The sequence below is a fragment of the Pezoporus flaviventris genome, unplaced genomic scaffold, assembly GCF_033815535.1.
Source record: "Pezoporus flaviventris isolate CSIRO_AGI_PZ_B2104156 unplaced genomic scaffold, CSIRO_AGI_Pfla_v1 ptg000009l, whole genome shotgun sequence".
NCBI lineage: Eukaryota > Metazoa > Chordata > Aves > Psittaciformes > Psittacidae > Pezoporus > Pezoporus flaviventris.
The window spans coordinates 1,418,119-1,432,693 of NW_026892557.1; the positions used below are offsets into that span (position 1 = coordinate 1,418,119).

Sequence of the window (14,575 nt, forward strand, 5' to 3'; positions counted from 1 at the left end):
TCTTTGTTAGCAGCGAGAGGAGTTCAGTATGGTCCATGCCCCTGTGTTAGGTGTCCCCGTGTGTCCCCCGCTGTTCCTCCTGCCAGGAATGATGGCCTGGGTGGCAGGGTTGGTCCGCAGGCAGGTAGGCAGTTGTATAGGGGATTTTTGTAATATGAGTTTCTGAGCTGAACTAGGGCCAGGTTCAGCCTAAATCTAACAAAGAGGGCTCCAGAACAGGTCTTTGAGATGTGGCAGAGTCTGAGGATTTGGTGTGGGATGAATAACTCCTAATCTATAAAGTGGGCATAATCATACTCCCCTGTGCAGCCCAGAGCCAGGGCTGGGCGCTTCAGTGATGGAGATAAGGGAATGAGGCCTGGCTGCTGTCCATGATGGGTGCGGGGTCGGGCAGGAGCGCTCCTCCCTCCAGCCGGGGTGTGGAGCTGGGTGTGGGAGAGCCCAGCCAGCTCCCACTTCCCGGGAGCTCCTGACCCATGGCACCCTCCATATCCAGCTGCAGCACCCATAGGTCCAGGGTGGGATGCTGTGGACCCTCGAGAGGGGTTCTCCAGGACCTGGGCAAGGGGTGCTTTGTGTAGTGGTACCATGGTGTGAGCCCCTCTCCTGAGAGTTGCTGGGAGGAAGAAGCAGGAACTTTCAGCTTCCATACATGGGAAACTGTCAAAAGCCAGGTAGCAACACCAGCTTTTGTCTGGTATTTCCAGAAAAACCCGGCGGGACCTGGCATCCCAGGGCATAATTTATTATGGAAAAATAAAATAATAAAGTCCCAATCCCTTTGAGGCCTGAGTCATAGAAGCATCTTCTCATTAAAGCAGCTCCACCTCTCCGCATGGTGTTTGCCAGCACCTTGCCTGGATGAATCCACTCCCCGAGCCGGCTTGCCCAGAGCAGCCCTCCTCCTCCTCCTGCTCCTCCTCCTCCTCTCTGCCTGTGCACCCCTCTCCTCCAGCACCCCTTCCCCTATCTGGAGCAACACAAGCAGTTCCACTTGTCAAGCCAACTTCTCCCTTCTTCAGGCCAGGGGGTTGTTTTGTTGCCGTGTTTTGTAGACAAATGTCTTCATCTCTTCACCCACCTTCCACCCCCTGTGCTATCAAGTTCCCTGGGCACGGCCCTGGCTCCCACATCCCCTTCTCCCGGCCAGCCACGTGGTGTGGAGGTGTGTGTGTGGTATCTTTCCATGGCTTGAAGCTCTCTTCCAAGTGGCCCTCTGCAAACAGGGGAAGGAGAGGAAGCTGCTGCTGAAGTAATTACCATCTGCATGTCCCGAAGGCAGGCAGCAGATGTTAGCAGAGGAGGACCGCATTGGAAGAGGGTGAGGGAACAGAGGCTGGGGAGAGAGGGTCTGATTTTTCCTCTTGATTGCATATGGGTATTTGTAACAGAAGCTGGGTAGGACAAGAATCACAGTTTTGCAAAGTAGAGCCATGCACTTGGAAACTTTGCGAGGAAGCTCCTTTGCTGGCTCTCGCTGTGTTTTCAGTCATTCACTCCTGCTTTTCTCAGCCTTTTTCTATGCTGCACTATTTAACTTTCCTTGCTAAATAGCTTTCCTTTATATCCTCCTTCCTTTCCTTATTCCCACAGACCCGCCATTCTTTGTCACTCTCCTGGACTTCCCATTCTGCCTTTGATTCTGCCTCGGTTTTCCTTTCCTTTCCTCCCCCCCTTTCCACCTCCCTTCCATTATCTTGCTCTCTTTATTTTTCATTTTCCCATTTGTCTGTGGGCTGATATTCAGATGAACGCACTTCTTCCACTTAAAGGAGGTCATGAATATTAGGATTTTTCCATCAAACAATGAAATATGGCTCAAATTACGGTAAAGAATAGGGCCCTTTTCATAAACCACCTGCTGGTTCTTTTGAAAGCAAGCACAACCACTCGCCTGCGTGCTTCAAGCAGTTGTCTCTCATCTCCACCTCGCCAAGCTTTGCCATTCCAATTCCTCCTTCTGAATTTGTTGCTCTTGGTGGAGTGAGTCTGCTCTTCCCAGGCTGCCAGCACCCAGCGAGTCTGGGTTTGAACAGGTTGGGGCAGGATGGTGATTCTGGCAGGATCCTCACTACTTTGAATGATGGTTTGCGATTGTGTTTTATTTGATTGCGGTGTGCTTGTTTGGAGGTTTTAGTTTTGTTTTCAACAGCATTTTGGTGTGAAGCTCATTACCTCTCAGCTTGGCTGCAAGGGGGATCCTGTGTTCAGATGGAGATGCACAGGCACCCACCTTCTCCTTGTCTTGCTGGTGTGGACCAACCCCGTCCCCTCATCATGAGGTGTCTGGCTCAGGCTTGGACACCAGCCCAGGGCTCTGGTTATACCCTGAAGCCCATGCATGCACTGAGGCTGAGCTGAGCTCTCGTTCCAAACTGATCTGTCAGGGCTGATTGTAGTTCACTGCTGAGGCTGGGGTGGAATTTGTCTGGCTCTTCCCAGCGAGGTGAGGGCCATCCTGCAGCACCCCAAGAAAGAAGCTAGAATATATCTATGCTGGAGGTGAGACCCTGAGCCAGGCAGGTCCCCTTCCTGCCGTCTCTTTCCTCCCAGCTACATGGCTTTGGAGAAGGAGCTTTGAGAGCAGCGGCTGCAGACACCCTTCTGCTGAACCTCGGGAAGCCAGGGGTGTGCTCCATGATGTCCCACGTTGCCTGTGGTCCTGGCTCTGCCCTGCTGGTAGCCCATTAGTGAGGATGAGGAAGGCCGTGGAGCTTTGCCCTATGGGCCTGGAGAGCACAGGCAGAAGGGTCTGTGCATTCCCTTGGGAGCTGCCATGAGGCACGTGTGGGCAATGCCAGAGACGGGGACAACAGAGGACACCAACTTGTCTCAGACTTGTGTTTTCAGTCCAGCCTATTTATAATCCTCATAGTTGCTATTTTTTCCCCAGTTGCATGGCTGTGTCCTGTCCTCGCTATCTTCCATCTTCCCTGAGCGAACCTCGCTGTTTTCCACGTGCCTGTCCCGAAGGCACACAGCATCATCCCTCTGGGGCAGGCACCGCTCTTCTCCAAGGAGGCATCTCTCGGTGGTGCCCTGCTTCCAGGCGCGTGTCCCAGCCCTCTCCCACCCGGCCCCATGTTTCCCCGGGCACACACTGCATGCGCAGCCTGGGCTGTGTGAGCACTGAGTTTGTTTTGCCAGGGTGACCTGTTTAATCATCTCATTTTCTGGTGGCCGTTTATTCCTCGTTTCCACGGTTACAGCCCCATTAAGAGGAGAAGCAATAAGGCAGCGAGTCAAACAGGTAATAAAAACATTAAAGCCATGTGCGCGCTGGGAGGGAGCAGCAGCACTCACTGAGATGAGACGGGCCCTGCCAGGGAGCCTGAGCACACTGTGGGACCACCCTGTTCAATTCCCAACCTTAGAAGGGGCCTCACTGCCCACACAGCATCCCACAGCATCCCACCCTGCTCCCTTGGAGCGTGCTGCCACTTGGGACAGGGTCACTGCTGCCAGTGTGCATTTCCCATTGCTGTGCTGTCAGTGCAGAGTTGAGAGTAGCCAAAAGCACTTGAAATCAGAGTAGTTTTTTGCAGCTGTATTTTATTCCAACTGTATTTTAAGTCTCTGGCAAAACTTGTGGGGTTTCTGCTTCGTTACTGTGATGCTGGTGGACCCAAGCATTGCTCTGATCTGGGTACTGCTACTCTGAGAGAGTGCAGCTCCTATAGTACTAACTGTTCCAAATACGACTGTATTTATGGCTAGCTACCTAAACCTGGAACATCATGACAGTGGTTTAAGGCTTTCCTAGGTGGAGTATCTGTTTATGGAAGGGCGTATTTCTGCAACCTCCAGGAGAAGGTCAGGCTCCATGGAAACAGGATAGCTGGATCTGTGCTCCCTGGGCTGCCAGCAGGCGACTGTGAGGTGGGAGCTGTTCAACCAGGAGGATGATCCTTATGTCCATAGCTAGAAATGCAGGGAATGCTGTGGAGAGCAGCACAGCTGGGAGTTACCTCTCCTGCTGGGAGGAATCCCCAGATTCCTGTTCTTCCATTGAGAGCTCATAAAACGAAGGTAGGAGCTCGTCTCGAGTGAGGAGCAGGCAAAGGGCCTTGCTGTGTCCAGAATAAGGGGGTGCTTTCAGAGCAGCTCACTTTCCTCCAGGCAGTGTTCCTCAGGGGGCTTGGTAGGTGAGAACCCTTTGTTACTATATGCTTGTTGTCCCAAACTTGACTTTGTCAGCAAGGAATTCGTGGCCTGTCTCCCTTGGGAAATTGCGGGCTGGGTTTACTCTTGGGCATAAAACCATGACCTGACTACAAAAGCCAGCAGAGTTACTTTTCCTTCTCATTTCCCAGTGCCCATGGAGGCACTGGATCTCAGATGAAGGGGTGTTAGGGAGCAAATTGATGTTTTTAATACCTGTCTTTCATGTGAGGACCAGTGGCTGTCTCTGATGGTCAAATGGAGATTGAAATAGGAATCTCTGGACACCGGCAAGCCTGAGGTTTGGATTTTCAGTCATGCTGCATTGGCCAGATTCTGTTTCTTTGGGGTTGGAGGATTATCAAAATTGCCACCTCTGAGCAGTGAGGAAGGAAGAGCTCTCTGGAGAATACAGACCTGGTGAGGCTGCTCTTTGTTCCAGCCAGTCTGTAGGACTGGTCTGGGAGGAGCTGACTTGGTACTTCAGGGTGGAAACGGTTCTCCAGGACCCACTCCAGCCTCTCTCCATGCTGATACAAAAGGCCCCATCCATTCCTGGGAACGGGAAGAGGGGTTTGACCTCCTTCGGGTGATCTCTGGCCCGCTGTGTATTACCCAGGGTAGCTACAAACCCTGATGCTTTATTCAAGCTGCTTATAAGTAATGGGCTTAGGCAAAACAAGCAAAGTGCGTAGATGAAAACTCCTCTGCTCCAGGTGGGTTTGAGCTGCTGGTCGCTGTCGTAAAGGAGCTGATGCCCAGGGGGTGGAAGGGTTCTGGGCTTTGAATGAGAATGAGTTTCACTGTGGATGAAGAGACAAGGTTAAATGTCTCCCTTATATAGATTGCCCTCCCAGCAGAACAACAATATTCAGAAGAACGAACAAGAAGAGAGAGCTAGAAACTAATCAGGGCGATGGAGTAAGCTAAATCCAAAAGTGTTCCACCTGCAGCTTTCTCTGTGCAATATTCTACCCCGTTACAGCCCCACTTTGGAGCTCTTTTTATGTATTTCTGGCATTGTTTTGGCCTTCCTAGTTTCTCTCCTCCTGACTCTATCAGAAAGCTTGTTTGTGGCGAGCATCTGTGAAAGGACCTGGCTTGCTGAGTAAATGTTCAACGTGGAAATGAGCCGCATGACCTTGAGGGGGGGGAAGAGGGAGGGAAGCTGAGAGAAATTCATAAAAAGCTGAAAAAGAAAAGAACAAGGAGGAGGGAGGGGAGAGGAGGAAAAGATAAAAGGCCCAGCCAGGCTGGATGAAGTCACACAGGAGAGGAATAGTCTTTCTTGTTACAGAACGTGGACGTGTAGGGTTAGACATCTCACAGGGGCCTGATTCTCAGCTGTGCTGAGCAGTGACACTTGGAAAAATAGGCCCATTTAAGGTGACTCAAGTTGGGCAACAAAAGTCAGTAGTCACTTTAGATCATCCTGGCCTGTGTTCAGAAGGGTGAATTCTGTCCTTGGCGAAAGGCCCAAGGGAGAGTTCTGTGTACTGTTCCCGTTCCCAGAATAGGACCTGGGGTGGCTCCTGCACCTCGTGCTGGTCCTTTGGGGCAGAAACCACTGTTCCCCAAGAGGGCTGAGCCTCTGCCTGAACCCCCTGACAGGGGATAGCGGTCGCTGCATTGCAGCCGGGTTGTTCTTTGGTGTGGAAACAGGGCCTGGATTGACCCGTGGAGTTTGGTGGGGGGGTGTGGGTGTCTGGGAGAGGAGCTGGATGGAGTGAAAGCCGCTGTGCTCAGTGCAAGGGTGGTGAGGAGCAGCAGTGCAGGTTTCCCCAGCACCCACAGGGTCTCTCTGGTGTGTGAGATGGAGATATAGATACTTGCTTTTGGAAACTAGCAAGGATCTCGATCAGAAAACACCACGAAGGCACTGTTCTGACGGAAACACACAGGGAAGTTTGGGTAGGATCATGCTGCCATTGCTACCAGAGACCAAGATGTGAAGTCCAAGAGTTTGGGTTTCCCAAACTGGCTGGTTTGTGCTTGAAGGTTTTTACTTCGGTCCCACAGCTAGTCCTGGGTGATCTAGACTGGATGTTAAAAAGGTTTTACAGGGATTGGAGGGAGATGAGCACCAAGTTTCTGCAGGTCTGTGCTTTTTTCTGTATGGGATGTTCTTCTTGCGGGTTCGTAGTGTTGTGATGACACCAGCACCGGGAAGCCCCTTGGTCCTGCAGCTGAAGCCATCAGCTCTCTGCTGCCCATCCATGAATCACAGGAGGGATCTGGGCACCCGGAGATCTGCTGGAGCAGAAACCTTTGTGCTGGTCACCAGGCAGCCGATGGCTTCTGCTGGTTTTCTGTTGTTTGAATGCATGAAAAAGGGTCAGAGGCATTTAGGATCCCCTTTCAGCCGTGTGATTGCTTCAGCTCCCCAGATTCTCTTCATTTCCAACAGGGAAGTCTGACTTCACTGGCATCAGCACTTCAAACCCGCTGCACACTGACAGAAGCATTTCAGAGTGTGGGGCAAGGGCTGTGCTGAGCCTTCACTTGTGTTTAAACAGAGGCGATTGCCATTCTTTGCTTAAAACAAAAGAGCTGCACTAATGATCTTTGCATACACATCTTTACATTTTCCTTCCTTGGGGGGGGGGATGATGAGTTCTTTCTGTAAGCCTGGACATTGCAGGATTAGGTTTTCATGGCTCGCATGGGAGAGCCCTGCGGTACGAAGGAGAGCAGGGTTTGATTTCTTTCCCCTTGGAGTGTGTGAAATAGTGGGGAGAAGTCTTGTTGGGAGATGACCTCAAAATAATTCCTGTAGCAGTGCAGCGTGATGTCAGACAGCCAGCATGCAGCTGGGTGGAAGTGCAGACAGCGGGGCACGAGTGCCTGACACAGGGGAAAACCGGCATAAATACAAGCCATGCGTCCAAGGCTTTGGGAGGAACTAGAGTAAAGTCACCAGTGCAGATGCCAGGGCAAGGAACTGTAACTGTACATTTAATAGCTTTGGATGTTTGCTTTTATGTGACAGTTGCTGTTCAGGCAAACAGATTGGAGAATTCCAGACTTGCATGGATTTCAGGGGTTTTATTTCTGTGTGTTCGTCACAGGACATGAGTGGGATGGGAGCACAGAGGGGGGTAAAGCAGCAGGAGGAGGGGCCCGGTGCCCTGCTCCTCCCTGCCCGTGCACCCTGGTTCACCCATGTGTGTTCACTGAGCTGAGCCTTCCCCTCTCCCTCCTGCCTCCTGTCTCTGCCTTGAAGCAATTCAGCCCCCAGACTCTGCTCCCCACCGCTCCTCGCATTGTCCCGCGCTCCCAGGAGCATCCTCTGTCCCATTCCCATGTCTGCACATCCTCTGCCTCCCCAGCGATGGACAATGGTGCCTGTCACTGTCCTGCTTGGTTAGGGAGCTCTGCAGCCCCTGTGCTGAAAGCCCCGTCTGGAAAGCAAGGGGCTGTGTCCCATGTTCCTGCCTGTCCTGGAGTGCCCTGCCTGGTTCCGGGCTCAGCTGAAGCTGTCCAGAGAGAACAGGGAGGCAGAGACATGTTTTCCCAGTTTATTCTCCAAAAGGAAAGCCTGCAAGGGGTGAGGGGCAGGCTCCTCGCAGCGAAGGTGTTAACAAATAGCAGGTGATTAAACATGACAAGCAGTGACATTTCTGTGTGGGGTTCTCAGTACCAGCAATGCCAAGAATGAAGCTATAAACCCTGACATTTTGTGTTATGCACTGAGGTTTTTAATAGACATCTTTCCCTCCCTCCCCCCTGTTTATTTCTTTTATTCCCTTTTTCCTCCGCTCTTTCTCCCTTTCCCTCTCCTCTCTCTTGCTGACCCTCACCCTGCACCATCCCAAATGCCCCCCACCTCCTCTTCCCATCCCTCCCTCCTTGCCCTTATCTTTGCTCCCTTGCTTTACCAGACCCATTTGTGTGATGGCCTTCACTTTTCCTTTTGTTCCTCTCTTCCTCCCTATTTTCTTGTTACACTTTTCCAAGCGTTTCGTGGCGTCATTCCCCCCTTCCTTTACTTTTTCTCTTCCTCCTCTTAACTCCGGTCTCTGCCATATGCACACACGCTCGCAGTCTTTCTCACACATCCTCACTCCCACACTTTATTGCACACACACCACCACTTCCAGCACACTTCCCTGCTCTCCCCCACACGCTCCCGCTCTCTCCTGCGCCGTCTCTCACATGCGCTCGCACTTGCTCTTTTCTTTCTGTGCTTTCCTTCTCTTGCTCTTCTTTGTCTTTGTTACTCCCTTCTGCTGTCATCCTCCCTCTTGTCTGTTCTTTTCCACTCTCTCCCCTTCTCCCTCCCTTGCCTTTCTCTTTTTGGGGCCTGATGTAATACCCTAACCATGGGCAGCCAGGCCAGTTGCTTGTCAGGGAGCAGGTGTCCCACCCCTGAGTGATGTTTTTGTTAATAACACTTTTGCCCTGACTCAGAAGCCGGCGTTTTGGAGATGGGCTGTTGGGGTTTTTTTAAGGCCAGGAGCTGAGGAGGCTGTGCTTTTGGGAACAGTTGCTGGGTTTGTACCAAAAGGACTGCAACAGTTGTTCTGCTGAGCGAGAAACGTTGGAACAACTGCAGATTCCCTCTCTCTCTCTCCATATCTATCCAAAGGGCATTTGGAGGTGACAACCAGTGCACCGGCCCCCTTGCAGCCAGCTCTCATTGGAGCCAGCAGGCTGCTGCTGGCTCTTGGCTTTAGGGACGGGGCACTCGTGCCACCTTACTTGGCCTTCTGTATGAGAAAAGAACTTTCCTTTCCCTTTGTATCTTCTCCTGATGGGGTTTGGGCACCAAATTAGCAAGGTGGGTGACCAGATCATTCAAACACAGCATAGAGCATTCAAACACAGAGCTCTCCTCCATATCACCAAGTCACCTCATCTCCAAGGCTCCATAGTAATGGCCCAGCTGCACGATCTGAACATAAGAAAGTGGTCTCCAGACACAGAAACACACAAGGGTTTGGTGGCAGTCACCTCCTCCCCAGTGCATGGCCTGCCTGGCTCACTGTGTGTAACCATGGAGAGGCCAGGGGCAGTGAGTGATGCTTCCCACCCAGCAGCATGCAGTGGTGTGGGCTGGCCCGTCAGAGCCTGTCTGCTCTGCTGAATCAGCCTGGCTGTCAGCGCCAGGGTCTGAACCCTCCCCATCTGGCTGGCCCCGGCGACAGTCACATTGCGAAAGCCATCATGAAACGTTGCCTGGGGACTTGAGGTATCTCCAGAGGCTCTTTGAGCTGCACTGGGATTCCTTCTCATCCAGCTGCGGGAGTCTCTGCCTCTCACCAGGTCCCTGGGGAGGGTCCATAGGGAGCTCCTGGAGGATTACCACGCACACACAGTCTGTGCTGGCCACATCTGTACTGGGAGCATCCAGGCCAGGCGAGAGGCTCTCATGGGTGGGCAGTGAGCACAGAGGCTGGAGCAGCTCCCATGTGCAGGAGGTCACTGGGGCCGCAGTGTAAAGGGCTCAGCAGGTATTTGAAATGAGTCCAACCTAAACCGCAGCTTCAGTCCCAGGATTTGCTCTTCCTTGACTCTGCAGTCACTCTGAAAATCAAAACACTTCCCCTCAAGACCCCGCCTGCCCATAAAAGTGCCTCTCCCTCCCTGCCCGCCCAGGTCTTATTGATCAAGCACCACAGACGGTGGCTGCAGCTTCAGTTGCCAAGTAGGGCAGATCAATAGAGACGTGCTATGGGATTTTTGGCAGCTGGGACATCCATTTGTCCCTCCTCCCCTCCCACCATCCCTCCAGGAACCAGCCAGCATCACAGTGAAAGCAGGTGGAGCAAAGCCCCGTCTTTTCCTCTCACTTTGTCCTTCGTGTCCTGCACTGCACAGCCTGAGTGTCCCCCCCCATGCTCGCTCCATGAGCCCCTCTCTGCTGTTACCGATGGCCAAGTTCACCCTTTGGTACACTGCGGCGATCCCGTGGGTCATTCCAGCATCCCCAAGAGCAGGATTTGGCCTTTATTGTTCACCGTCTTTTTATTTAACAAAGGCTTCTTCCCTGCCTGGATCCCAAGTAACTTCCCCCTGCCCTTCTCCCTGCTGCTATACTTCCACAGATGGGGAAGACAAGGCACGGTGACTGGAAGTGACTTCCTCAAGCCCAGACTGGGATTCAGAGCCAGAGTTGGGGTTAGGAACCATGTTTTTGGCTGTCCTTTGCCAGCGCTTAGCCCCTTGGCCGTGGACCCAGGACAGTGCTGCTTCCCACAGGAGGCTTTCCATGGTGCCCCATCTGTGTCGGTCCAAAAGCTGTGGGCTTTTATGAACCAGGGAACGAGAGGCAGTGGGGAGTTATGCAGGCAGCTTCCCTGCTCCATCACATCATGAGAGAATGCTTAGCTCCTGTAAGATGTCCTTAACCCCTGCAAACCTTCAGCCTACCGAACCTCTGCTAGGTGCCGAGCGAGCACCACGCACAGTGAAGTTAATGAAATGAGTGTTTCGGGGAGGGGGGGGGGTTGTAAGGAGGCTCTGAACTGCACCCTGGGGCCCTGGGTTTATTAATGGTGACCTGCCATTAAAGACTAAAGTGCTAACCTGGTCATATTTAGCAGCTTTCAATGGTATCCCAGTGGCCTCCGCCTGCAATATCAACTCCTGCCTTCCCCCCACAGCCCCGGGCCGGCAGGAGCTGACTCCGGAGTATCTCTGCTAGGATGAGTCTGGTGGGCAGCACTAAGGAGTCTCTGCGCTGCTGCTGCTGCTGCTGCCAGACAGATTTCCACCCCCTCCTGCTGCTCCAAGCAGCTTCCCCCTCTTACTGCCAGGTCTTGCCAGGGAGCGCTTGGAAAAGAGGACCAAATCCTGGCATCTTCATGACTTCCTTTACTCAGACAGAGCCTGGGGGTCACTAGGAGAGGGAGACATGCCAGAGTGAAGCTTGCAGGATTTGGCCGTGAAGGGGAAAGCGTGCTCAGGCTCTGGAGAGTGCTTCCACAGAGCTCGCCGGGAAAGGGCTGGCAAATTATCCCTCTGAGGTGGCAGGTTGGGAAATGAGGCAGCAGCTCTGCCAGACCTGATTAAAACAGGACTTGAGGCTCACAGCTTCAGGTCAGAGCAGGAGGCTGCTCTCCCTGCCTCTGTCCCTCTTGCTTCTGTCCAAGAGGGGCTTGGAAAATCCAAGCACGGTGGGGGGAACGTCCCCTAAGGGACAAAGCAGTTGGATATTGCAGTGACGGGCACTTCAGAAAGATGCTGGGGGCTGCTGCTGGTCCAGGCAGGGTTCAGTGTTAGCAGAAGGAAAGAAAAGCTCTGGAGTCTCCTTGAAGCTAATTCTGCTCTTGATGCCTCCCCAGAAGCAAGATCCTGCTGTGCTCTGTGTGCCAAGTGAGATTATTGCCTTCCCTGATCACTTCTTCCTGGATTAAAAACTCAGCACATAGTTTGCTGTGTATTATTCCAGGATACGCACTAGAAGCTCCACGTGGTGCCGACCCTGGCAGAGGGATTGGGCATCTCCAAGTCAGGATGCTCAAGACAGGAGGTGGGGATGCGCCTGTCCCTTCAGACCTCTGTTTAGCTGGGGGTGAAGGCACAAAGAGCAAGGCCATAAGGGATTTTCCTCTCTCCAGCAAGCCCTGTAAGCCACAGATCCCTCATCCTCACACCCCTGCCCTCTGTGTGGGCACGTTTGTCAGTGTGGGCTTCAGGCCATTCCCCATCGGAGCCAGCGAGGGCAGGGGCCTTGTTCCAGCGCAGGGCTCCAGCCTCCCAGCAGGACGAGTGCCGGTTTGGCAGCCAGGCTGGGGGCAATCCTCGCTCTCTCGTTTGGCTCTGTGCCCCAGCTGATCCGAAGCCAGGGCTTGCTGTAATCCCTACATCCTGTTGCAGGTCCTTAATCAGCTGGAGCCAGCCTGGAAAAGAAACAACAAAACCCCAAACCCCAAACTGTTGTGGTTAAAGCTCCCCACACTGCGGGGTGGTGGGGAGGAGTGTGCATGCAGCATTCCCGGGCTCCAGATGGGAGGCTGGAAGGAAGAGGTGGGAGAGATTGAGCTGCTTTGATAGGGATGGACTCAGAGGAAAGGGCAAGTGTGTGTTTCTGATGGGGGTTCTCAGCAGGACCCACTCCTTGGTGTTCCCCTCCATGTAGGGTCTGGGTTTGAAGCACTGGTTCCTCCTGTTCTCCCTCCACCAGCACAGCCAGGGTTGTTCTCCTGTTCTCACTGGGCAGGCTTGGAAACTCTCTGGGTTGTTGTTGAGTTGTTTTTTTTCCTGTTTAATGCATAGAATAACACTGATGGGTCTGAACAGCTCCAGCCAGGCGACGAGGGGAAAGAATAACAAGCTCCTGAATGTCAGGCGAAATTATGGGCCATTGCTATTTAGGGTGAGTCTGGTGGATTTAGGGCCTCTCTGTTCTATTGTCCCAGCTGCTCTGAGCATTGGAGCAGGCGAGACACAAGTCGGGAATTTTATTGCAGAGCATGTGCAGGGGAAAGCTGGTTCGGAGCGCTTCCGGAGCTGAACAGCAGCCGTGGGGGAGAGGAGGGTAGTTTCTGTTGGAAAGTTGGTGAGATGTGGTACTGGGAGAAGGTGCAAGGCTGGAAGTGCTGGAGAAGTGTTCAAGGCCAGGTTGGATGGGGCTTGGAGCAACCTGGTCTGGCGGAAGGTGTCTAGTTGGGTGAGTTTTAAGGTCCTTTCCAACCGAGACCAGTCTGTGATTCTATGAGAAGTGGTCATGCAGCAGAGCAGAGAGCCCCTTTGCTTCCTGCTCCTTGTCAGGGTTCAGCTCATCAAACTCCCCGAGTCCATCAGGCTTGGTCTCCATCCACCAGACCTTGGCTGGTTGTCCTGCTGCTGCCCTCTTCCCTGGGCAGACCCTGCTGGTCCCCAGTCTGCATCTTGTGAGCCCACGTCTGCTCAGCCCCTCATCTTCTCACCTATCTCTGTGGAACATGCAGAGATGTAGTGTGTATGGAAGACAGTCCCTAAATGTGTGTGTTGAACCGGGATTAGGGGTTTTGGTGCCTTCTCTTGGATTGCTTTTGGCTGGTGCTGGTGATGTAACCAGGGCTGGCATCATGCTCATGGCCTGCCATGTACTGGGGGAAGGGCCCAGATGAACACTGTAAGGGAACACAGAAAGGATGAAGACACTGTTATAGAGCAGGATGGAGATGGGTTGTCCGTGGGAAAGCGAAGCCTGCACCCTGAGCAGGGTGTTTCCTGAGCTTCCAGATGTTGGCAAACACATTATGTCCCATGCCAGGGTGGGGAGGAGTTGCAGGGAGTAAGGAAGCTGTTCTTGCCTGGCTGTCTTCACAGGCGTTGAGGCTCAGCAGGGTGAATTCTTTGCTTCTTTGGGGCTCTTTTTATTTGACCGGATTAAAAAGCCTATTTGAGTTTCTTAAACCATTTAATCTAAAATCCCCAGGTAGATGCGCCATTGGATTCAGTTTTAAGCTTATAAACAAAATAGGTCTGTGTTTGTCTCCATTTTGTTCTGAAGCAGCAAGGGTTTGACCTGTCCTCCGTGGAGACCAGGGGGGGTGCTTGGGCTTCTTGTGCTTATCATAAGCACGTCTGGAGCTTTCCGAAGAGCGGGAAGGTGCAGAGACCAGGGTGCCCCTGTGACCTTCCTGCAGCTCCAGGTTCAGTACCTACATGGGGTGCTGAGTGTACATGGAATCCCGTTGCTCTGAGGGTAGTGTGGGGAGATGAGAAAAGATGAAACCATAGGAAATTATGGGAAATAGGAGGGAACATGGTGCAGTGTGATCCACTGGAGCAGTCTGAGTAATTCTCTCCAGTTCCCATGGTACTTTGAGAGGAGCTGCTTCTGCTCCTCTGTTCCAGTGTGCCCAGCTCCTTTCCAGGGTTTCCTCCTGCACCCGTCCTCTCCACCCGCTTGGAGTTCTTGTCTCCTTTCCAGCTCTGTATGGCTTTATTGCTGCCACTCCCTGCTCTTCTGAGGAGGTTTCATGAACGTGAGGCCAGTTGGGACTGCTCTCAGAGCAGCCCAAATTGGGGCAGTTCGTGATTTGTGTTCGCAGGAGAGAGGTGCTAAAGGTGCCTACAGGAGCTGCAGGAATGTCACAGCCCCATGGTCCATGGTGCTGTGTTTCTGACAGTGGCTGGTGCCAGATGCCCCAAAGGAAGGTACCAAACTCCAGAGCATGCAGATGTAAAATGATCTGCCCCTCTGTCCCTTCGATGCCCTTTCCATGTGTTCAGCAGAGAACAGCTCCGAGTTAGCGATGCCTGCATGGATGTGTGCGATGACAGTGGCAGCGCTTGGTCCAGCCCAAGCAGGAGATGTGTCCTTTCCACATCCCATCCCCAGTGCTGGCAGCCACAGCAGGGATCCCAGCAGAAGGAAGCTGCGTGCTGTCCCAGCTTCCTTGGGCAGCCATGGAAATGCTGGTTCCAGCATGGTGGGAAGCTGTCCTCACCTCTCATGGTGTGTGCTGTGAGCAGAGAG

The 14,575-nt window shown here is 53.0% G+C and overlaps 1 protein-coding gene across 9 annotated transcripts in view; it reads left to right on the forward strand.

Annotated features, from left to right (window-relative positions):
- CASZ1 (castor zinc finger 1) overlaps window positions 1-14,575 on the forward strand; it is a 282,546-nt gene that overhangs the window by 197,559 nt on the left and 70,412 nt on the right. The gene's annotated exons all lie outside the window — the stretch shown is intronic.